General features: G+C 34.8%; 1 long non-coding RNA gene across 4 annotated transcripts in view; it reads left to right on the top strand.

The window, feature by feature from the left end:
- LOC106041521 (uncharacterized) overlaps positions 1 to 23,052 on the top strand; it is a 78,301-nt gene that overhangs the window by 170 nt on the left and 55,079 nt on the right. Inside the window, exons 2-3 of one of the 4 annotated variants that reach the window (XR_010830910.1) lie at positions 270 to 477; positions 8,409 to 8,803. This is a non-coding gene — a long non-coding RNA (uncharacterized lncRNA). Of the gene's footprint in view, positions 1 to 269; positions 478 to 8,408; positions 8,804 to 12,364; positions 12,457 to 13,635; positions 13,749 to 23,052 lie in introns of those variants that run through there. The other 3 variants (XR_010830913.1, XR_010830911.1, XR_010830912.1) reach the window with 3 other exon arrangements.

The raw sequence follows: 23,052 nt of genomic DNA, 5'->3' as shown, positions 1-23,052 counted from the left end.
GGACATGGTCCTGGGCAAGCTGCCCTACATGTCACTGCTTGGGCAGGGGATTTGGACCAGATGACCTCCAGAAGTCCCTTCCTATCTTGGCTATTCTGTGATTTCCACTTTGTTTAGGAACCACCAGAATCCTCAGTTCATAGTGCCAGTGATCTTTTTTTCTGTTAAAATGTTTACTAAATGTTTTGTTAAGATTTTTGTTAAGATTATCTAAAAATTATTTCTAGAATGGGGGTAGATTTAATTACTTTTCTCTTCTGCTCACAAAGGTACAATATCTGCTGCTGAAGACAGAGAAACTGCCTTGAAAAATCATTACCCCACAAGACCTCACTGTGCGACAGCCCAGCTGTAAAATTCCCAAAGTCATCCCTCCTCCTCAGTAGGGTAAAGCTTAATGGAAAACTTCAGTGCTGAAAGTCACCTTCTAGCCTTAAAGACACGTTTGGTTTGTGTGTGCTATTTATAAATTTTAGAGTAAGTATCACTCACGTCTCCCCTCTTTCTTTTGCTACATCATGGAACAACCAGTGGCTTAGAGCCTCAGTAACTTGTGTCAAATGGCCACACCAGTATCTCAGCTTCCATTCATGAAAATCTACAAGCTTGAACAAAAACAGAAAAAAAAAAAAATTTGTCATTTCTAATAGTATAATTATTTTACAAGGTGCAATTTATGCATATTAAATGGTTTGAATCCGCAACAACAAAAAAAATCAGTTTCTAGGAGGCTTGGTTTGGAAGGAAGGAAGGAAGGAGGGAAGGAAGGAAGGAAGGAAGGAAGGAAGGAAGGAAGGAAGGAAGGGAGGGAGGGAGGGAGGGAGGAAGGAAGGAAGGAAGGAAGGAAGGAAGGAAGGAAGGAAGGGAGGGAGGAAGGAAGGGAGGAAGGAGAAAATGATTTTGATGTTACAAAACATCAAAAGACAGCAGCATCAAGTGTTATGGATGTTATGGACAGAAGTTAAAAAAGGTGAACATAGAGCATATTGTAACTCTGTGAAGAGATACCTACCAGGATAACAGGAATTTTAACTGTTTTAAGAATACTTTGACCTTACTGTATCTCCATATTTATATATGTCAGAACTTTAGGAAAATTAATTTCTAGGAGGCAAAGTTATACACTGGTCCTATTTAGCTTTTAAACTTAAACAGTACTGTGACTTCAAAGTTACACTGGAAGCAATCTAAAGCATATAAGAAAACTATATATAATAGGGTATACTAAAAGATGTATATGTGGCTAAATTTTGAGAACTGCAGTTCTCCTCCAACCAGTAATTCTCAATGAGTAAATTAACTCAATTTAGATAAAAGTTTATTTTTTCTGTATATGTGCACACAAGCACACACATAATAATAATACCAGCATGTGCATGTATATAAACATTTAGTAAACTTTTTAAGTAGCTTTTTCATTATTATGGATTGAACTCTTGTACAATTTTAGCTGCATCATACATTTCTTCACTGTTCGGTCTTGATATAGGTGTCACATTCTGTTAGTGACTTCATGGCTTTAGGCCATAGTTTGTTGCTAGTTTTTCTGTCTTATATTCTTAGAGGATTAGGTCTAGTTGAAAGTAAAATGCTTTAAAAATATTTTTGCTGACCCTAAGATTTCATAATAAAAGATCAAGTCTGTCGAAGCCACACTCCAGTACTGTGTACACTTCTGGGCCCATCACTACAAGAAAGACATCAAGGCCTTGGAGCATATCCAGCTATGAAGCTGGAGAAGGGTCTGGAACATAAGTCCTATGAGGAGCGGCTGAGAGAACTGGGATTGTTTAGTCTGTGGAAGAGGAGGCTCAGGGGAGACTTTATTGCTCTCTACAACTACTTGAAAGGAATTTGTGGGGAGCTGGGTGTTGGCCTCTTCTCACAGATAACTAGTGATAGGACTAGAGGGAATGGCCTCAAGTTGCACTAGGGGAGGTTCAGGCTGGAAATTAGGAGACATTTCTTCTCAGAAAGAGTAGTTAGGCATTGGAACGGGCTGCCCAGGGAGGTGGTGGAGTCACCGTCCCTGGGGGTGTTTTAAGGACAGGTTGGATGTGGTACTCAGGGACATGGTTTAGTCGGTAATATTGGTGGTAGGGGGACAGTTTGACCAGATGATCTTGGAGGTCTTTTCCAATCTTAATGATTCTATGATTCTAAGTGAGCCTCCACTATGAGGTCACTTTAATCAAATGTATAGAGACTACATATTCTGCTCTCCTGCCAGTAGTCTTTCTACACTAACAACTTGTAACATGGAAAAGATGATATCCAAGACAGAAGTACATAAATTTGATGAGGAAATTTATACATTGGTGTGCTATTTGGGCCTAACACGACAACTTCAGTATGAGAATTTTTTTAAAGACAGGAATGTGCCCTTAGAACTTGGAATGATTTAGGCTACCATCAGCTGAAGAGCTCTCTTCCAACTTCAGTCTACCACTTTATATGCTTCTCAGTAGAATCATGGAATCATGGAAGGTTGGAAAAGACCTTCAAGATCATCTGGTCCAACCATGACCCTACGACCAGTGTCGCCCATTAAACCATGTCCCTAAGCACCATGTCCAACCTTTCCTTGAACATCCCAACCAGTGACTCCACCACTTCCCTGGGCAACCCATTCCAAAGCCTGACTACTCTTTCTGAGAAGAAATGTCTCCTAATTTCTCACTTAAACCTCCTCTGGCGCAAATTGAGGTCATTCCCTCTAGTCCTATCACTACTTATCTGCGAGAAGAGGCTAACCCCCAGCTCCCCACAACTTCCTTTCAGGTAGTTGTAGAGAGCAATAAAGTCTCCTCAGAGCCTCCTCTTCCCCAGACTAAACAACCTGAGTTCCCTCAGCTGCTCCTTATCGGATTTGTGTCTCAGGCCCTTCACCAGCTTCGTAGCCCTTCTCTGGACATGTTCCAGGGCCTCGATGTCCTTCTTGTACTGAGGGGCCCCAAAGTAAACACAGTACTCAAGGTGCAGCCTCTGGCAATTGAGACTTAGTGAAAAGAAAAAGAAAGCAAGTGTAGGCTCTGAAAAGCTGATGTTCATTCTCCTTTTTTACTGTTCATAAAATTCCCACTTTCAAGCCTTCTTCATTGTGCCTTTGAGAAAAGCAAACGTTTCCATACTGGAACATACAATACTAAACAGTAAGATTTTTTTTCCTACACAAAATATAGAGGTAGATAGATTCTCTAGTTTTCTTTTCTTACTAAAGTTGTACAATAACAGAACGCAATGGAACAATCATGTCCCAAAGACCATTTAATTATTTAAGATGGCCCCAGATAAGTAGAAGATATGAGGAAAACTCAACACAATACAGGAATTCCTAACTTGAAATTCTGAATGAGGATATGCTTCCCATAATTCTGCCTTATACAGAATTATCAATCACTATCTGACAACGGCAGACACAATTTCCCTGCTTCCATCTTAGCCTTAAAGCTTGTCACATGATCCCTGTTCCAGACTGCACATTTTCTTACAAATCTATGTAAAGCTTAAATACTTTATGAACAGGTATATACATGGAAGAACACATACAATAACATACTTGCTGTATGAGAAGTTGACTATACCTACTATCACCAAGATGTGAAGACTGGAAATGTAAGATCCACAAAATGTAGAAGGTATAATTTCCATGATATCTACTATTGTTCCATGTATTGAATATGAAGTTGGAGTGTATTACACACATTCCTAAAGCAAGCCTTTCATTTATTTGTTTCAAACAAAAGGAAATCAGATCATGATCTCTGACATCACCCAGTTATGCAAATCACAACACAGGAACAGGGAGCACATGGGTTATTTGCTCCAAAACACTAATATACATGCTCCTATATTTAATGTAATAAAGATAAAAGCGGGAACTGAAAGAGGAGTTATGATCTCTTACTGTTGAAATTCAAATGGTAATAAATAAATAAATAAATAAATAAACACCAAAAACATCCACCCTTCCTTCACCCAACTCTGCTGTCACTGTTAAATGTTTCCAGGTTTCTTCCCAGCTGGAATTTTTATTTCATACTTCAATTTTCATAATCATTCCCAAACTGTTTTTTGTTCTTGTTGATTCTTTTGATAATTCTATTTAAATCTGCATACATCACATAAAAAATAAAATAAAATAAAATAAAATAAAATAAAATAAAATAAAATAAAATAAAATAAAATAAAATAAACAATAATGCAAGTCCATAATACCTTTTGGTGGATGGTATTAAAAACAAACAAACAAACAAACAAAAACCTTGAGTTTTCTTGAAAGTGATTAAACACTGATATTAAAAAAAAAAAAGTCTTAGTTATTTAAAAGATCTTGTTTCAGTTAAATTATAGGTGTAGCAAATCATTAAACAAAAAATCTCCCAATAGTTTGTATCTGATAAACAAAACATATCTTGTTCTGGCTTCCATTGTCTTCTCTCCTCCACTGGCTAGATGGTAAGGATGCACATGCACTCCTAAAATGTAAGCAGTCAGTGACAAAAGATCGTTCAAATTTCAACCTTCTAATTATATATTTGTTTCCCTCAGTTATCATTTGCATTACAGAGAACAGGATGTCACTTTGCACACATACATCACCTCTAATTTCAAAAGTGTAAGGCAAATTTAATGTATCTAAAAATCCATAAAGCTTGTGCTACACAGACTGAAATCTCAGCAGCTGTATGTAAATAGAGAGCGTCTGATTAGGATATTGGAGGAAAATAAAATAAAACAACCCCCCTGTGACATAATTCCAACTAAACGGATCAGCTCTTTTAGACACTACTACAATACAAATAAATATTTATCTACAGAAACAATGTCCTAAGAAATGAGCAGGGGCAATCATGGAATATAAATACCATGCCTACTGCAGGAGTAAACTGCAGGATTCAGAGCACATTCAAACATGTCCAAATCTTTAAGTTTGTGCGAAAAGCTTGTGCTGAGCTCTGAGGTACCTGTAAATGGTTTTGCAGTGAAAAAAAAAACTGATAAACCTGCCCTGAACATCCTGAATTTAAGATATATAAATATTTATAAAGAAAAATAAGGGAAAGGATCATAGGATGTTATTTGTTCTATTGAAATTTAATAATTATATAATATTAAGATTATCCTACAAATAAGATATCAGGGGAAAACATCTCATTTTATGTTATTTTACTAATATTTTATAAGGATATTTTTAAAGTAGAATGTAAAGAAAAAGATAGGAAGGTTCACATCTTGTTTCCAGGTGCCCCATCAAAACAGAAGAATGAAAAAGGATGATACATTACCCATTAAATATATATATATATATATAAATAAAATAAAATCAGACTTTTATTCAAAAGGTTTCAGGTATTATTCTTTTTCGTGTTTCATTTTATATGTAGAACTTGGGTACTAATCTTAAAAACTGAGGAAAAAGTAAATGCATCTTGATAAAACAGCTCATATCATGAATGTATAGCACATTTATCTAGAAGATACCAATCCTGGGGCATGAGAAACTGTCTACCACTAATGAAAATAGTGGCCAGGTGATCAGATATCTTTGGGTGCATAGATCACTGCTGATAACCACCTAATGATTTGCTCAAAGTCAATAATTCAGGATTATGAATCCTAGTTTCTTCTGTTATTTTATCTCCATATTGTCCATATTTTTCAACAGATTATATTATTAAAAGAGGGGTGATGGTGGCTGTATTTCAAAAGAAATATGGACAAATAAAACCTTGTCTATTGTGTCTAACATTTAACACATTTCCGTATCTTCTGTACACCTGAATTTGATTTTAACGTATTTTAGAGACATGCATTTCAAAGATAAAGTGTCAGGCTGCCTTCATAGAGAACACAAAGAGCTATCATTTAAGACAAAAAAGGAACAGTAGCAAAATAAAGCTAAATAAATTTTATTTCAGTTTCTCTGTTTTAGTCGACATTAGAAAAACATCACAGATATACAAAAGCACAGCCTTCCTATACACTTGTCATGACAAAAGAAATTGTCACTCATTTCAGCAACGAATGTGAAGATGCATTACTGCACCTTGTTTAACGCACAAATGCATTTTCATATCTACAGTCTCTGTGGACATAACGAACTGCATTGCACAAAGGTACAGCAATGTGTATCCTCCTAGCATAAAGAATATATTAATATTTGGAAAATTATTTTTAAATCCAAACAATTTATCTGCAGTCAGATTAAACAAACAAACAACAACAAAAAGCATAATATATGACTGTGTGGATGAAAAGTCCTTTGGAAGGCTGTACAAGAACTTCAGTTCAAAGGAACAGATTTCCCATCAAACAACTAAACAACAAAAATATCACCACAATTAACCACATTGATCTCATCATTCATAGTACTAAGTTATTTTAAAGTAATATAAATAATAAAGCTTTTTTTTTAAATAATGAAGCTAATAATAAACACAATAATAAAACTTTTTTTTTTTTTAATTTTTTAACTTGCACAAAACAAGATCCATGATTACAAGAAGAAATAGAATGAAGATGGTATAAAAATTATTTATCACCATACAAGATTCCTTAGCTAAGTAAGCTAAACATTTCTGGAACTAGGAACTCCATATGACTTAGAGATTTTTAAGCCTCTCTGGAATGTTAGTGTTAAGTTTGTAATATCTTGGCATACCAGAGAAGTTTTGGAGGATGATTACATATGCCAATATTTAAAAGAGCAAATGACATGTGGAAATAATTTAGAGAAAAATCTTAGAGTGGTCATGAATAAAATTATGCTGTATCTGAAGCAGATCTTAGTAAAGGCTCAAATAAGAAAAATATGAAGAGGAGAAACTATACATGGATGTAGAAGGGAGGAGAGAGATTTTGATGAATATATATAATATAAAATGTTTTGCATTTTAATCACATATATATATATAAATTTGTGGAGACAGTTTAGTGTGACTGAAATGCTATAGGTACCACTGTGGTTGCCTGCCAGGTTGCCTACCTAACTCTTTGTTTTCCTTGGTTATCTGGGTTAAATCTTTCAGCTGTGTGCCCCAACTTTCTGAAAGCCTACACGGTGCATGTGCATTATTCCTTCTGCAGCACTGATCTACTGAATCTTGGTGAAACATTTGTTACTCAGTTCACAGCAAAGTCCTTTCCTGTGGTGACAGACTATGCCTTTTAAATGAATGAGGTGGTCAAGTTCTTTGATGTATAACTAAGTACATTGGATTTGAAACAGTAATAATTTAAGCAGGCCTGTTACTCATTTCCATGAAGGATATCAAACTAAATTAGCTCAGTTGTACTTTGGGGATTCTAGAAAATAACTAATGAATTATTTGGTGATCAGTCTCCCTCTGAGACTTGCACAGCTTCTTCTGTTTTAAACAGTTGCTAACACTTCCTTTACTGATCATCATAACTATTAATGACATCACTGCTGCTGCACCTAGATACATTTTGATTCATCGACTTGCATAAAAACCAGGCCATTCACACTTCTGATAACATCAGAGAGTCTACCAAATGTCTGTCAGCTATGTTTTAGTTATTTGTTGTGCTATAGTAAGTCACTATCTGAAAAAGGCATCACCTCACTTTAGAAAACTCAGAATTAAAAAACTAAATTAAATTCAGTCTACAGACGGCTTCTACATACTGTTTGCAGGGTTATTTGGGCACACATATACTCTCCAAATAATTCAGTGATTCCATGTAAAATCATTTCAAATGTATACGGTATACATTAGTATAAAATAATTTCTTGATGAGAAACCCCATCCCTCTTTAAGAGATGAAAAATACTTTCTGCCTAATTATTGATTTTAAATGTTCATTGCACTTTAACCAAAAAAAAAAAAAAAGTTTTGACAGATGTCAGTTTGACTATATAATTTTTCCCCCAACAACCACATTTTAAGTACTAAATTTACCCATAATGGAATTCTCTTTAAAGAATGTGGGGAAACATAAGGAGAATAAAAACAAAGAGCACATTTACCCTGATAAAACTTGCACATACACTCATTAAATGCAGCATAGAGCAAAGCTTATTTTATTCTCCCAGTGCTCTTTTTACTATGATATAAATTAATATGGCACTTTCCTCCTCACTGGTGAAAACAAAATTGGTTCTTTCACAAAGAAATTGGTTGTATATTTAAAAAGGAACTAATTCTTCACACACATATTATGTTTGTATTTTCTCAGATTTTTCATTAGCATCATGCTGCAGATCAGATTTAGTAGCCAATGGGGCAACTGCATGTGGAAAATGACTTAAGATTCTGAACAAAAGGGGGAGGGAGTGGGGAGATGGAGGGGGTGGAAGAGGAGGAAATGAACCTATCTTGCTTGGTTGAAAGGTTATCTCATGTTTACTGTGGCCTTTTCCTTGCTGTGTTCTACTCATCCAGATCACAGAATGGATCAACTTGTGTCTTACAAGAGTTGAGCAGAGCACAGCGGTTGCCTTCACAGTATTCAGCAGAAATTTTCCCTAGAATTAATTCCTCCTGGTGCAGAAGTTCATCCACATCTCCATTTTGCAGTGATCAGTTACATGATATCCCATGGACCTCTCTTTCGTGCTGCTAAATGAGGCAGAGCAACCTCACTGACACTTCTTGAGGAATACCATTCACAGCTGATCCCATCTCCAGGCTGTTTGCTGAAATTGGAAATGAAACTGTCTCTTCACACTGGGCTTCCTGTACTCCATGACACTCACAGTTTTGCATAGACTGGGAAAGTCTCATCATCAAGAATATGCCACTGCTGCACTCCAACACGTATCTTCTGTATCCTGCAGGTACCTACTTTATTTGCCAGTAGACAAATGGCAATACCAGCACAGCTAATTACATGTGTTCATTCTATATGTATTTCTCCTTCCTTCCTTTTGGGCACCTTCCTTCTCTCTGTCTACTTCCTAGAATATCTATCTGGAAGATTTTTACTATAATTTTGAAGGCCTGCAGAGAGTGCATGGATGAAAGCAATGAACAGTAAGCAACCTTATATGGAAAAGTTTGACCATTCCCTTTTAAACCAAAACAGAAATTACTCTTCTTTTTAACTCTCAAGCACCTTGTTATCAGGAAAAAGAAAAAAAAAAAAAAAAAAAAAGGGCAGTGGGGAAGCTGTTTTATTCTTATGATGTTCTATTTGAAATATTTAAGGATAAATACACTGTATTTACAATTTCAATGAGGTTCCATATGTGATTACATTCATTTTATTAGCATTCATTATTATGAAACATTTCACACAATGCAATAAGAGCAAGTCGAGTCCCTTTATTCTTGATGCATTTAATAGCTTAGATTATTATTATTTTAAAGCAACTTTTTTTTTTTTTTTTTCTTCACTTCCAGTTAATATAGCACACTTTGTGTGGGAGATCTCTTGTTTCACCTGAGAGCTAATGTATCTGGGATATCAATGCCATTAACGCTGCTAATCTTTTTCCAGCCCACGTCAGCTTTCTTAACTTAATCAATTCACTTAATAATGCATTCTAGGTACTATTGTGAGACTGTGCCTATAAAATAAATAGGAATGCAGAGCATTTTAGATTAAACAGTTTCTTATAGGTAGATATAAGGATACATTCATACATTTGAATGATTTGCAAATGACTGCTTTGGGTAATTAAGAACTACAATAAGTATTTGAAATTAAATAGCCTATTAATATTGTCACTCAGGTTCAAATGCATCTAATTGTATCACATGTAATCACAGAGATAAACATTTTCTCCACAGCCACTTTCCTCCTTAAAAATAGCTACTTGTTCAAACTTTAGTAAACTTTTGCATTTGAAAAAAACCTTTGTTGCTCACATACTTTTCTACTGAAGGAAATTCACAGTGCAGTTGTACCTTAGAAGTAAATCCCAAGTGACATAAGATACCTTGAGATTTAAATGAAAATAGAATATCTCATGTTAACCAAAATTGTCAGATGGTTCATTTCAGCACAAACCAGCAGACAACAGAATTTATGCTGGGTTTCATCAACTAATGAGATTTTTTTTTTTCTTATTCTTCATTTTCTCTTTACTTAAATTTTACTTCTGCATTCAGTCCCACAGTTAAAAAACTTCTAGGGAAAAAAACAAAACAAAACAAAACAAAACCATCTTCTTAGAGCATGTATTTTTGTTTGTAACTTAATCTAAAGGGTGTTTTGACTTTCCATATATACACTTATACATGTAGGTATGGGTTTGTAACCTATTTACAAATGGGTTTTACAAACAGAAATAAGGGAAATAGGCTTTTAGCTAACAATGAATTTCAAATTTTTTTTTGGTCCATATTTTACATTTTACTATGAATCAAAGATTGTACAGCATATTTAAGATATGATACATATTGTATTCTATTTGATTAACTGTGATTAGAAATACTGACTTAGAATCCTAAAATCCTAGAATCCTAGAATTATCAAGGTTGGAAAAGACCTCCAAGATCATCCAGTCCAACCATCCCCCTACCACCAATGTCCCCCACTAAACCATGTCCCTAAGCACCACATCCAACCTTTCCTTGAACACCCCCAGGGACGGTGACTCCACCATCTCCCTGGGCAATCCATTCCAACACCTGACTGCTCTTTCTGAGAAGAAATGTCTCCTAATTTCCAACCTGAACCTCCCCTGGTGCAACTTATATTTATGTATGTTGGCAATAATAACTGCTAGTACTTATTCTTTGTTCAAAGGTAACATTTAGATTAGGATTTTAGCTGGAAGGAAAAATAAAAGAAAGGAGAAAATAATCTAACTCAAATTAAGTCAATATTCATGGTAAGATAAAATATGTCTGTTTTTACATTAATTACTTTTTTATATTGTTAGTGACTTGGTTTACTGTTATCGTTAGTTTTTTTTTTTTTTTCACCAAAAATTGTCAAATATAATTATAAAGGCAGCATAAGGTTTTCAGTACAATACTTTAGATATGTATGTACTATTAAGAATACACAAAAATGTTCTGCCACAATGAACAACTACATTTCACCTACATTCTACATCATGTAAGTTCTATCAGTGCATAAACTAAATTTAGCATTTGTGATACTAGGGGTACATGTTTTAAAAGTAAAAAAATAAAACTATAAAATAAGAAAATAATTGTCTTCTTGAATATCATGTTCACTTTGACTCAAAGCATCTGACCGATGAATGTGTTATTCTTCTACTTCAGTGTGCTTGTTTTAGGGCTCTACAGCAAGGTCAAACACTTCTGAAAGATTTTGTTTTCACCTGCCAGAGAAGTCTTTTTGAAAATATAATTAATTGAGAGATTTGGAGTTATTTTAAGACTACTAAGTTATGCACAATAAGCCTGACCTTCATCATCGACATGAAAGCGCAGAAGTTTATTTAAACCTTTTGTTTCACTGTGTCATTAGCTACACTGAGAACACATGACAGAACTGGTGTAAAAAAGTTCATTCAAATATATGTCACCCAAAACTTCCACATTTAGAAAATGATTTCACCATTTCTGACTTTTTAGATGCAGATCTTGTCTATGGCTAATTTTTTAGATAGTTAAATGATTCTAACTAAGTATATAGCCAAGACAAGAATGTGTGCATATATTTAAAAGGAACCACTTAACCTGGATAATTTTTTTATGCTCTTGCCAAGTCCAAGACCAAGGATGGTGTAGGGAGGGAGGAAAGTGTTTATCCTTCCATTGAAGTTGCAGAAAACAACTGAGTATACCACGTCTGTAAGAATTCATATAATTTTGATACTACCAGCATTTACAATCTTCTTTACTAAATTTTTGCAGTATTGTAGACAAGCATGAACTGATGCTTTCCTCTCCTCAATGTTGACATCAAATCTGCTTCTGAATATAAGAATAATGTCATTCATAATAGCAAAACAGTACTTCAATCTGATCCTTTACTTAAACATAAACAATTAGATATGTTTATAATGCTGGCTTAAGTGGGAAGAGAAAAGTGAATTAGTATGAGTATTAGAGATACCGCAGATATAAAAACAACAGTAAACCAAGGAAATAGAAGTGACAATGAATGTTCTTGCTCTGTAGTTATTTGATCACATAGCAACGCCACAATATTACCTACACCACAGACCTTCCAACAAGCTATAATAAAATCAATATCATACACTCTCTGTTTATCTTCATTTAAGTGAGAGACCATTTATCAGAGACGAGAAGAGCAGTTGTCAGAATAGTAAGTGTACTTTAAAGGCTTCCATTTGTAGGTTATCACTGGAATTAGCCAAGATTTTTGGATACTTTCTGTTCTTCGCAATTAGTTCATGTTTCTATTTCTTCCTCCAGTAACCTTTAAAAACTCGGGGGGAGGGGGGGGAGGGGTTAGGAGGAGGAGGAGTTGAAGGAAAATAGGGAACAGCCATAACATTCAGTGGCTGTCATCTCACGTGACAAGGCTTTGTTTTCCCCTTTCTAGGTAAGCTTTTTTCTCTCTTTCGGTTTGTCACTATTTCTCACCAGTTTCTCTAAGTCATAAGACTATTTAGCAAAACAAACAGTATGAATAGATTTGCTCAAGCAGGCAGGGAAGTCTTAATACTGTATTTTTCTACAAACTGACTGAAACTAGGAATTTGAACCAAGGGAAAGGAAGATCAGTTTGGGGGGAATACATTTCATAGAGAAAAAAAAAAAAAAAAAAAAAAAAAAACCTGAGAGGGATATCCACAAAAGCTCATTTAAGAAGACTAAACTAATTAGGCTATAATATACCACTAAAATAATTTGTTTGTACTACTAAAACTCTAGGGAAATCTGGCTCAGCAATAAAGCCCAGCTGTTGCTACATTTTGATTTTGGATTTCTTGCAGTTCAGAGAATTTTAAAGGGATGCAGCTGTGAACTGCTCTGAATAGCAACTGTTTGCATCTTGGGTGAAGTGAGTTGAGTTGCTACTATTTTTTATTTTTGTTGTCATATCTTTTTTATACTAGTGCTTTCATAAACAGAAAGCTACTATATGGTTATTAACACTAATCCTGAGAAGAGTTGGTATGAAAAAAAAGCAACAATCTTTCATCTAAGTTCTCCAGCTGTACAAAATAGTTACATATAGAACCTGTTCCAGCTGGAATATGGGATTCTGTCTATCTTACCTCTGAATCAACTTCATTGCGAGATACAGTCAAAGCAGTGATAGTCATTTGGAGAAACAGGTTCTTAAGCATACAGATCCTTAGACTCTTCCTTGTTATATCCCTCCAAAATCTTGCATTATAGGTTTCCCATGTTTTGCAGATACCAGCAACTGAGACTAAAACCTCTGTCTAGAAGTATGAAGACATAATGTAAAACTCTACAAGCCAGTATTTTATACTAATTTCAGTGTTAATATTCCTAAGTATTACAGACTTTGCCATACGCAAGAGCAAGTTATGTTTTAGAGATGTAACTAACTAAGAAGACTATACCTTATTTAAATTAGTGAGTCAGAAGTAAAGCAGTTCTTCATCCTATTTCTCCCACCAGGAACTTCTATAATGTACACCCTAACAAAATGAGAACTTTTATTAAATAGCCATGCCACTTAGGCATTGGACAGATTAGTCAACTGTTCCCCTAATTAAAAAAAGATTATGCCTTGTTCTACCAACAGAGATATTCTCACACCACAACTACGAATTTTATTATTTTGCTACTGCTTTTCAGAGGAGAATTGTGATGAGAACCTTGTGCAGCCTTTACATTTCATATGTCACAACAACTCACGTAAGTTTAATTAATGGCCATTTTATTAATCAGACCTTCAGCATCATTATCAGTGTCAGACTGCTGAAAAGCAGAGAAAAATGCATTGGGTGAATGTGACTTTTCAAAGAAAAGCTAGAAAAGTAAAATGGACAATATATATATATGGACAATATATGTAATGGATAATATATATATTGCATCATTAAGCACTAATTTTGGCTAATTAGTCATTCTAATAGTCATTCACTAATTCTAATTCACCATTCACTAATCAGTCATTCTGTCAAGGAAGCATAAAATAAATTAATTTCCACCCGACACAATCTACAAAAGGAGATTTTGAGAAAAAAAAAAATTATAAAAGAAGTTTTGTGAAACCCAAAGAAAGCAAATATATCCTCCACATATAACTGAAAGAAAAAAAAAAAAGAAAAAAAAAGAAAAAAAAAGGGCCTCTAGGTTTCACAAAGACTGAAGTGCTAGGACAAACTGGATACTGAGGACTGTGCTATTCTGTTTGATCCTGCAAACAGCTGTGCATGTGTTTGATTTGCAACATGTGAGTACTTCATTATGTTTGTTTACCTATGGAATTACACACATACATAGTTGTTTGAAGAACTGATATCCAAGTCATTCTCAGGCAAGTTAAAACCAAAAGTAGTATACTGATCACATAAGCCTAGAAGAGAAGGAAGAATAATAGAGCTGTGGGAAGAGCTTGTTTTTCAGCTGTTTGGTGACACAAAGTATATCAATCATAATTTATTCCAGTCTTTAAGTTAGAACCATATATATATATATATATTTTTTTTTTTCCCCAGTAGTATAGCCCCTCATTAAAGGGAATTCTAGAAATCAGAAAATTTGGGAGAGAGAAAAAAAAAGGCATGAATATTTTTTTTTTTCAGTTTAAGAAAAACATAAATAATTACTTAACAAATGATAGCTTAATATTACTACTCTACATTTCATATACTGAAAAAGTGAAACTTATAGCTCTTATTATAAAAAAAAAAAAAGTCAAAAAGATAATTCAAACAGGTCTGAGTCATGTGAGAGGATCAAATTCCATTTCATGGAATTTTGGGGGGTTGGAATTAGATGACCATTAAGGTCCCTTCCAATCCAAACCATTCTATGGTTCTGTGGCTCTGTGTTTCAGTAATGAAGATACTGAACAGCATTGGTCCCACTATCAACCCCTGTGGTATAAAGTGCTAGTGACATGCTTCCAGCTGGACTTTGTGCCACTGATTGCCATTCTCTGGGTACCGATGTTCGGCCAGTTTTAAATCCACCTGTCTGTCCAATTACCTAACCTGTAATTTTTCGCCTTCTCTGTGAGGATGGGCAATAGTGTCTGAAGTCTCAGACAGCTCCCTTAGCTACACTACTAGATGCAATTCATATGTCCCCATGGACTTACGTATTTCCAGTTTGTTTGTGCTCTCTGTAGCCCAGTCTTCCTCCCCTGAGGGTAGGTCTTCATTGCTCTGGTCTTACAGGTCTGGGATTCCGAAGGTTGACTTTGCCAGTAAAAACCAAGGCAAAGAAAGCATAGACTACTTCTGCCTTTCTCATGTCCTTTCAACCATGCGTGAATGTTTTCCCTAGCCTTCTTTTTGTGGTTTATATACTTTCTGTCCTGTTAAAATCCCTTGCCAATTTCAACTTCAGGTTGGCCTTGGCTTTTGTAACCCTGCCCAATGATCAAACACTGTACTCATCCTGGGTCATCTAATTTGATTTTCTACTTGTTGGGATGGACATTTCTTGAGCTTGGAGGAGGAGGTGATCCTTGAATATCAACCAGTTCTGGATACCTCTTCCTCCATGACCATATCCCATGGGATTCTTCCAAGCCAATCTGTACTTTTTGGCATGTAACTTTTCATTATATATAGAACTTAGTTGACTAAATTAGGATAGTGGATTCTACTTAGAAAAAGAACCTAAAAGTTATATTCTATTGCCTGTTTATTTATTTATTTTGTGGGCAAGACTCTTCTGATTACATTTTTTTAATTTCACCATGCATTTCACTCAAAAAAGATCAGATAATAAAAAAAAATTTCTATTATTATTTCTATTCTCTGATTACCCTCTGATACTACTGTTTGCAATATATGTTTTCAATTTTATAAATCAAATTAGAATATCATTTTACCATTCTACTTCTTTCCATATCCCATTCTAAAAATCACATGCATACACACAAAACTAAAACCAATAATATGTTTACAGACTGAATACCACACTAAAAATCTTAGTGGAAGCAGTAAACTATAATTTGATTCTGATGAGCATTTGAGGAGGGAGACAAGCAGGACAGAATAGGACTTCAAAATGGAATACTGCAGCACAAGGGAGCGCTTTCTATACCAGAGCTGATAATCAGCAAGGCAGAGAACTACACTTTATCACATAGTGCAGGCTACATGGCAGCGAAAGATAGTGCTTTGGTGCCAGACAGAGGCAGCACAGTGAGCTTGGCAACACAGGAGATCACTCTTTGTAACAGTACAGACAAGCAAAGTGGTAGTCTCCTTGCTTCCACACAGAATAGGTTAAAAAGCTCTGTGCTTGAAATAAACAGTGGTCTGATTTTATTATTATTATTATTTTTTTAAGTCAGCTGCATACAGACGGTCTGTTTTGACTATATGCTTTTGTAAGCTATCATCTGGGGTTGAGTTTTGTTGTTAACTGAAAGCTGCCAAAAAATAAAAAAAAAAATAACAAAAAAATATACAGGGCTGAAAAATACACCAGTGTATCTGTAATACATTGATTTCTTTTCAAAAATACTCCTCAGAACTCCAGAATTCTCTCTCACCAAATTTTTCACACAATTTATACTTTAGACTTGATAAGGTTTTATTATGCCATAGTACTTATTCATCTTAACTATGACCTACTTTTTTGCACATATGTTAATACCTCTTGAACTAAAACACAAAAAGGAGCATACAAAAGATGGAAATGACAGGCAACAAAAGAGAATTAGAAGCATTTCTCAAATACAGAGAAATTAAAGAACAAAGCCCATCATAAGCTAAACCTAGCAAGAGACACTGGAGGTATCTGCTGTGTGTTGCCTGTGAAAAAGCCTTCACACTACACCCATCATTAAGAAAGAGGAGAAGGGGAAAATGGAGAACTGTGGGTTGGCCAATCTCATCTCAGTCATTGGAGTGGAGTATGTTCTTTTGGAATACATTTACAGGCATACTCAGGGCAAAAGAGTAATCTGTTCTACGCGTTCTATACTTTGACTTTTTAAAGCCTTTTGACACTGTGTCCCACAACATTTTCAACTGTAAACTGATTAAATCTGAACTGGAATACCTGAGTGTTAGACAGGCTCATAATTGGCTTGACTGGGCTCAAAAGGTGTTGGTCAATGTTTTAATATCTTGCTGGTGGCCTGTAATAGGTGGAGGATGTCCCAGGTCAGTACCAGCATCCTTATTTTTCAACACTCTCATCAACAATTTAGATGACAAAACAGAGTGCATTCCCACCAAATTTACAACGACATTAAATTAGGGGGGTGGCTGACATGAGTTTAGAGTTTCAGTCTAGAGTATACATGATGACAAGCAGAAGCCTCACAAATTTCATATTTCATATTTCATATTTTCACTTTTGCATACGGATCAGAAAAAACATGTTTCAGTACAGACTCTGGGCTGACTGGCTAAGGTCTGCCATTGGACTCAATAGAGCCAATGGCTACTATTCAGATGTGGATATGTGAATTTTCACATTCATTGCGGGGGTGGGGGTGGGGAAAAAAAAGACAGAAAAAAAGAAAAGAAAATTGAGAAAATTGTATCCATTAGATTTGTATCAGCAGTCCAAGGGAGTTTCTGTTCCCTTCTATATAGCAGTGGCAAGGCTGCACTTGGAACACAGGAACCAGTCTGTGCCCCCCTAGTTCATAAGTTTGTAAGTGATGTGAATAAACTGGAGGAGGATTTGGTTGAAGAGGGTCACTCACCTTTAGCGCATGACCTTGAAGCATAGCTTAAGAGAGCTGGTTGAGGGAGATGGATTCCTTACGTGAATGGAAGAGGAGACAGAAGAAGTAGTATCAGCCTACAACCAGAAATAAAGGAACCAAGTTCTCCTCAGTGCTGGTGAATGATGGGGACAACAACTTATCTTTGTGGCTTGGGATTTTCAGGCTGGACATCAGAATAATGTTTTTGCTATGAAGATGGTGTAGTAGTAGCAAGGGTTTCCCAGACAGGAAGCAAAATAAGCTCAGGAATCACCTAGCCAATGCTATCCATGGCTGTCTAGAACTACTTTTGGTAGTAGCCATCCTTTGAACTGAAGAACAAACCTGATGATCTTTAAAAGTGACTTCCAACCAGCATCTTGATTTCTGTGTGTCTTGGTCCTATTAGATTCCTGCTATTCACATAATAGAAATTCGATTCTATAAATATATTTTATTAATAACAGACATTTTTGGCCTGTCTTCTTTAATTTCATGCAGTTACTAGGATGAAGTTCAGAGGTACACTCCAGAAATCTAAAAATTCTTACAACTTCTAGAATTTGTAGTGTATTAGAAAATAAATTTAGAATTGAGAAAATGCCTTTTTTTTACAATGTACCATTCATTTTTAATAACAACATCATAAAAACTACAAATTGCAGGAGGGTTCAGAAATCTGCATGCAGAACTTGATAGAGTAAATGAGAAGATATTGACTATAAGTCATGCAAGCATTTGTGTATGGAAAATTGTACTGTACAGCAGCCACGTAACTGTATAGAATTAAGGAATAAATTTCCATGTATGTGTTTGTTCAAGGAAAAAAATATATATATATATAATATATATATTAAAAAGTGTATTTAACAAGCTGGATGAACGGTCAAATCCAATGGGCAGTTCATACAATCCTATGACAGGCAGAAGCATAAGAGCTACCAAGAATTTGACATGTATTGCTCTGACTGTATTTACCCTTCAGGTACTTAAAAGAGAATGAAACCCTGGCCCAGCGGCAATCACTGAGTGTTTTGTCATTGATTTTAGGAGTGCTAGGATCAAACCCAACGAAGTTTGCTAACTATAGCCTCCTGTGAAAACAGCTTATGCAGAAGAGATTGACAGTAATTATTTTACAGTTTTTGTGATTATTTTAGTATTTTATAAAGCAAAGCATAAAGCAGAAACAACTCCTGATTCTTATTTCTGACTCTATTAAATATATAATAGAAACAAGATATAAAATTATTATCTGTTCTTTCTACAATCCTTCCCACTATGTTTTCTCTAAAAATAGTACTTACTACATAGTGAGTCATATAAGATGATAAAACTTTAGTACAAGAAATATGAAATTTGGCTTTATCACTATAGAAATATTGATGTGAATATTTTGTGAACAATTTGATGCTGCCTTTGTCAATTCTGTGCCCCATCAAAGTGCACAAACTTTCTACTTTCCTAGAGAAGTAAACATAACCAATTACAGAGGTGAGGCAACTAATAACAATATATTTACACTTTACAATCAAATGTTCCTGAAATATCCTAAAAAAAAAAAAAAAAAAGACACAAAACAAACAAATTCAAACAAACAAACAAAAAAACTGAATATGCTATCATTTGTGAAATGACTGTTATAACTAGAAAACAGTTTAAAAATTGCCTGTAAGCTGTTGACAGTCTTAGGTAATCCATATTAGGTATCACACGTCAAAAAACACATACCATTCCACTCTGACTCGCAAATGTCTTTCAGTTTCTAGTCCAGAAACTAGATAATAATATCTGTCTTTTACCTTCTGGCACTAAAGTTTTATTTAAGAATTGGAGTTTACTTTTGGAAAGAACAACAACAAAAAAAAAAAGTGCATATATAGCAGTGCAGTAATAACCTTTTGAAAATATGGCACCAACAAAAGTCTGGATATATTCTATTTTACACAAGATATGCACACTACTATGTTAGCAAGAACAAAAATAAAATGCTGCATAGAGAAAAAAGAATATATTCATTTTAAATGAGTTCAAATGTTACTATAGGAAGCATAAGAGAAGAGGTAAGTAATGGTTTTGAAAATTTTCACCAAAATTATTAAACTGTTTGGCACATTTACTTGAAATTATTAGTCTGTTTTCTTATAAGCAAATATCACCTTATGCATAGAAAAATAAGAAATGTAAGTAGGAAATACCTATCACCTTCTGACTTTTTAAACAGCCTCTAAAAAGTAACACATACTTCTATTACTATATTTATATAATATGCCATTATATACTTAGTTCAAGAAAACACAAAATTAATATAAATACTACATAAAATGGAAAAAAATATCATTTTGAAATGAATGTTCGAAGAACATTTTTGTCATACACTTTGTTTACAAGTAATTGACATAATGTTAGACATAATGATTTTCCCCAAAATAATTTTTAACACTTAAGGAAAATGTGAGTAAATTTTAGTTCAAAGATACTCCTGGTAAACACTAACATGGAACAAACAAGAATAAGCATAGAAATGCCTGAAGACAATGAACAGAGAGTAAGCAATTGATAAAGAAAAAAAATGCACGAATTGTTGACAAGCAAGTACTTCACTAACTTTTTCCCTCAGCAATTTCAAGGAAGCTGCCGATGAAAGGAAGTAATAAACACAAATATAAAATGTAACAGAACAAACATCCACAGAACTAGTAGTTTAAGTGATTTAAAACTTTCTTCTTTTAATATTTCCCCTAAGTAAACAAAAAAGAAGAAAACTCTCCTAAATGGACTGTACAAGTAACCAGATATTCTTTGCGTGTTGTAAACTAAATCTTTTTTCCTTAACTGTTATGAATAGTGTTTATGGAAGCCCTCAAGCCTTTCTGCTGGTTTTGTATTACTTGATGGAAGCTTAAAATAAAATCTCATGGGAATAAGCTGAAAACAGTGGCTAACACTGAAAGAAAAAAAATCTTTAGAGTATGTGCCTTAGTGTGCCTCAAGTTTTTATTACTTTTATTATTTTGCTTCTGTCTATCATTCTTATAAGATTCTATGATATTTTGATTTGCTCATTTTCCCTGCATTTTGAGTGTGAGGTTCATTGTTCATTATATAGAAGAATTACAGAATTTTCAAAAAAGCTCAGTGGTAGTAGTTAATTTCCTCAACTTTTGAAAGAACTGTCCTTGCTCTCACTGCATTAAAGGCAAAATTCTTCCTTAGTGAGTTCAGGTTTTCATCCTGAGTGATGTTTAAATGCCTTCATTGGTAAGATCTACAAAATCTAGCTGTGCTTTTTTGGCTAAATTGCTTCTGATTCATCAGTTGATGAACTGATGCTGATAAACCTAGCCTCTGCCAAAAGCCTAAATATGTTTTCATTTGAAGTATCTTTCTAAGAGAAACAAAAATAAAGCTTAAAAGCAAAGGTAAAACATATCTTTTATCTAGTCTGGTACAGTATATCAGATGTTTCTTTTATATAATAGGTATCTTTTACATTACTTTTTTCATTTTTTAACTTGCTCCTTTCTCCTCTGCAGCATGAGTTCTGTACCTTGGATCTTAGCCAACACCCCTCACTTCTCTTCAGTAGGGCAGATACTGAAAAAACTTTAATATTTTTTAAAGGTTCTGTTCATATCTTAGTATATATATATATTTAAAAACAAAACAAAAAACTTTTTTTAACAGTACTTTTCTTAAAAAAAATATTGAAATCTGAAATATGCTTTCATTTTACTGTGTATTGTTATTTTGCCAACACAATCATTGCATTAGCATCCTTTCACTTGCAACCTGCAAGGTCATTATTGGCAAAGTGTAAGGTCATATTGCATGTCTTGTGGCAAAAAGTCACAAATTAATCCTGAAAATTAATTTACACATCAACTGAATAAAGGGGTTTGTAGTTATATTCTAAAGCTTACTGAACAATTAGTAGTCTGGAGCTGCTTCTATTAAAAAGAAACATAACTGTCAATAATGCAAAACTAGGTGACATTAATATGATTATAATCTGAAAGTAAATGCAATTACAATTGAATTTTTATGAAGCTGTAATTTCTTATACAGTAGATCCATGCTGTCATATTCATAAATGTTCATCTGTCAGATGAAAGTCCACAGATTTCATTAAGGAAGAATGTCATTACAGACTACAGGAGAAAAAAAAAAACACTAGATTTTCAATCTGCTTTCAAATGCATACCTTTATACTGCATTATTATTATTATTATTATTATTATTATTATTGCAAAAGAGAATATAAGTTCTTTTTCAACTTTTATGGGATCAAATAACTGAAATAAATAATGCCCTTAACCTGATACCATTGTCCATTCGCCTTTCCTAAACAAAATGTGTATATGGTAGACAAATGTAGATAAAAGGAATTTCACCGGATGCTGATTTGTGAAAATTTGAAGTTCCATACAAATAGGAAGATAAAACACCTATAAAGACTAAAAGAAGAGAAGCAGTGAAATAAAAGTGTCCCCCTGTACTCGGCTCTGGTGAGGTCGCACCTCAAGTACTGTGTTCAGTTTTGGGCCCCTCACTACAAGAAGGACATGGAGGTGCTTGAGAGAGTCCAGAGAAGGGCAACGAAGCTGGTGAGGGGTCTGGAGAACAAGCATTACGAGGAGCAGCTGAGAGAGCTGGGATTGTTCAGCCTGGAGAAGAGAAGGCTCAGGGGAGACCTCATCGCTCTCTATAGGTACCTTAAAGGAGGCTGTAGCGAGGTGGGGGTTGGTCTGTTCTCCCACATGCCTGGTGATAGAATGAGGGGGAATGGGCTAAAGTTGTGCCAAGGGAGGTTAAGGTTGGATATTAGGAAGAACTTCTCTACTGAAAGGGTTGTTAGGCATTGCAATGGGCTGCCCAGGGAAGTGGTTGAGTCACCATCCCTGGAGGTCTTTAAAAGACTTAGATGTCGAGCTTAGTGATATGGTTTAGTGGAGGACTTGGTAATGTTAGGTCAGAGGTTGAACTCGGTGATCTTGGAGGTCTCTTCCAACCTAGATGATTCTGTGATTCTGTGTGAAAAACCACAAGCACTACCAGCTAGCTCAAGCAATGACAAGCTCTGAAATAACAGGTGGACTAAGTGCTCTCAGAAAAAATAGACTTTGACACTAAGAAAATCCCACTGTTTCTTCTATGCTTCCTGTTGTGTTTATAGAAATAAGATTTTGTACCATCTGATTGCATAAAAGAAACACCATATTTGACTTTTCCTTGTGATGGAAACAATCCATAATTCCCCAAATGTGGTAAAGTGCTGGAGAAAGAAGGAGCACTGCAGTCTGTTTGTTTTGA

Source organism: Anser cygnoides, chromosome 1 (genome assembly GCF_040182565.1).
Source record: "Anser cygnoides isolate HZ-2024a breed goose chromosome 1, Taihu_goose_T2T_genome, whole genome shotgun sequence".
Classification (NCBI taxonomy): domain Eukaryota; kingdom Metazoa; phylum Chordata; class Aves; order Anseriformes; family Anatidae; genus Anser; species Anser cygnoides.
Note: the sequence above shows the minus strand (reverse complement) of the source record. Positions and strands in the feature narration are given on the sequence as shown.